General features: G+C 36.1%; 1 long non-coding RNA gene across 1 annotated transcript; it reads right to left on the bottom strand.

Moving 5' to 3' along the window:
• Positions 1 to 575: 575 nt before the first annotated feature.
• LOC122289153 lies at positions 576 to 1,252 on the bottom strand. The gene is made up of 2 exons (XR_006236126.1): positions 1,050 to 1,252; positions 576 to 952 (listed from the first exon to the last, which is right to left on the bottom strand). It is a non-coding gene; the product is annotated as an uncharacterized LOC122289153 (long non-coding RNA).
• Positions 1,253 to 2,825: the final 1,573 nt, after the last annotated feature.

The following is a 2,825-nucleotide window of genomic DNA, read 5'->3' as shown; positions in this document are numbered from 1 at the left end:
TGAAGATGAGCTGGGGAATTCTTGCATGCGGGTGGATGGCCAGGATAGAGTACATTTGATGCATGCTTTCGAAGTTGGTAGAAAGTTTGGTTGTGTGATCACTCGAACTTCGCTTGGCCGGACTGGAGTAGCCACAGATGAGGGAGGGGGCCGGGGAGATGGAGAGTGCATAGGGCAGACAGCAGTTGTGCAATCCTTTCCTCGAAGTTTCCAGCTGTTGGATGTCTAGCCTAGTTATCGTTGCTATAAGAAGTGGCATTTGTTCAAGAGCATCCACATCACATTCCAAATAAATTTCACAAATTTTCACCTAAGGCTCATTACACTTTCTCAAATGACTTTTAAGTACACCATAGATACATCTCATTCCCTAATCTTCATCCACTCAATTTAAATTTTATTTTAGTTATTTCTAATTTATTCTTATTAATAAATTAACCATTTATTTCTCTTACCAAGTATTACAATTCTGCACAGATGAGAGAGGATTTAAACAACTAATTTCAAACTAAATGAAATTAAACTATAAGCAAAGTACAGAATAAATTTTCAAAGTAAGAGATTTGCTCGTCATCAATCCATAAAAATGCCATATGCCAATTTATTTTGTAAATATTGTCAACATGAAATCAGGTAACCCATGTCATTTTATTGCTGAGTGGAAATTACACTGAACCTGAAACCATGATGCCCTATATTATTAGCTCAAGTAACACACACTTGCTTTGAAAATTATACATCCACGGACTTTTTAGATCATCCACCATACTAAAAGGAATATAGCTTTGTAGTTGCGGTATCTAAGAGTACAAAAGCTCTACAATGAAACCGTTTTTCTTCTATTTGCCGTGCCCGCCAGGACTTCTTCCCTGCCCATCGGGAGGTGATTGGTGATAATATCGAAGAACTCTTCAAATATCATCACGACCATGACTTACAATCTGATCCACTCCTGCGACAAGGCAAGATTAAGTAATTAATCGACTGAAGGAACCAACTTGATGCTATTATTGATTCTTTATGGTTAATTATATGCTCATATCACTTACCGTATTGAAGAAATCCGGTACTGATTTCTCGAGGAGTAGCAATATTCTTGGGGTAGTTGGGTATTTCACGGGGAGCAACATTCCTTGCAAGGAATAGAAATGCAATCAAATAAATGCAAAGGTGGTAGTAGAAACCTTGCAATAAGCCATTTTGGGAATATTAGAGGAATGCACACCTTCACCTTTATATAGCACTTAATGACTTGAGGTATGTAATTAGGAGGACTCAAGCTTGGAATTGGTCTTATAAATTGCTTGATGTATAAAGACTCGAGTTTTGAATTGGTCTTGGAAGCCCATGACAGCTTTGAGATACAAACGGGCGGGTTTTATATAGGAAACACTGAGAATAAGAAGCCAATTGTCCAATAAAAACATTTGCCTTTTTTACACTGCACCTTAAGTCAATGACCGATTTAATATTTATAGACTCGACAGATAAACTTCATGATGTACATAAAGCAAAGAGAAGCTTAACCTGACTTAGTTATATTCTTTCATTTTTTATTATTAATCTTGCTCATCAAGCATTAAATTAAGAGGCCAGAATATGATAGGTCCCAAACTCAGATAATATGAAAATAAGTAAATGGGTTTCTCTTCGGGTGAGAAAGTACCGCAAGTTTTGAATAAAAAATGATTACTTGCCTTTCATTGATAACCTCGGCTGCTTAAATAAGCAAAGCCATATACAAGAAACCCGAACTAAAAGGAAAACTGGTAGCAAGCAATTGAAACCAACTTACACGTACAACAGAATCTTAAAATAGAACATGACACATACGTCAAACACCTATACCAGCGATTACAGACTCGCCACAAAATTGCCGGAACTATTCAATCATTTCTTCTATACTGCAGCGAACCTTAAAAATCGCCGTTTTATACAAGATATTTCCCGGCGATTTCATAATCGTTGGCACATAATCTAAAAAACCTAAAATTCTATGCCGGCGATAAAGAAATCGCCGGGAAATTAATTACCGGCGATTTATGTATTGCCGATAAATAAATAATAAAACGGCAAATTATTAAGCGGCGTTTTAGAATTCACTGGTAATATATTTTCCGGCGTTTGAGAAAGCGCTGGCAATTTATTAACCGACGTTTTAGAAATCGCTGGAAGTTAATTCCCGGCGTTTTAGAAATCGCTGGTGATTTATTACTCGGCGATTTATGAAATGCTAGCTAAGAAATTTATCATGGATAATTAGTTGCCGGCGTTTAATTAATCGCTGCTATTTTATTTCCCAGCGACTCCTGAAACGCCGGTATACATGTTACAGTTTGAAATCTCTATACCGGCGTTTCAGTAATCGCTGGTATTTCTAGTTACCAGCGATTTATAAAACGCCGGAATACATTTTACAGTTTAAAATTTCTATTCCGGCGTTTAATAAATTGCCGGCATATCTATTTTGCATTGATTTATTAAACGCCGGTATTTAACAACATAGTCATTAATATATTTTCCAGCGTTTTTGTCATCGCCGTGGTTAAATATAGCAGCGATTATTTGATCGCCGGAAAATAATATAACGGCCATTTGATTATATTCCAGCGATTTTTGAATCGCTGGAATACCAACATTTTTTCTGCTTTCTACTTTGATTTATGGTGTTTTGTAAGTTTTTGGCAGCGATTGAAAAATCACTGAAAAATCCTAAAAATTTCAAATTTTAATAACCCAGTATTCCTACATTTGGAATACTGGGTTATTTTCATTTAAATGAAATCCTGTAAGAATACAACGTCTAATCTTTCACCCATGCATTA

Source organism: Carya illinoinensis, chromosome 12 (genome assembly GCF_018687715.1).
Source record: "Carya illinoinensis cultivar Pawnee chromosome 12, C.illinoinensisPawnee_v1, whole genome shotgun sequence".
Taxonomy (NCBI): domain Eukaryota; kingdom Viridiplantae; phylum Streptophyta; class Magnoliopsida; order Fagales; family Juglandaceae; genus Carya; species Carya illinoinensis.
This window is presented reverse-complemented; position numbering and strand designations above follow the sequence as displayed.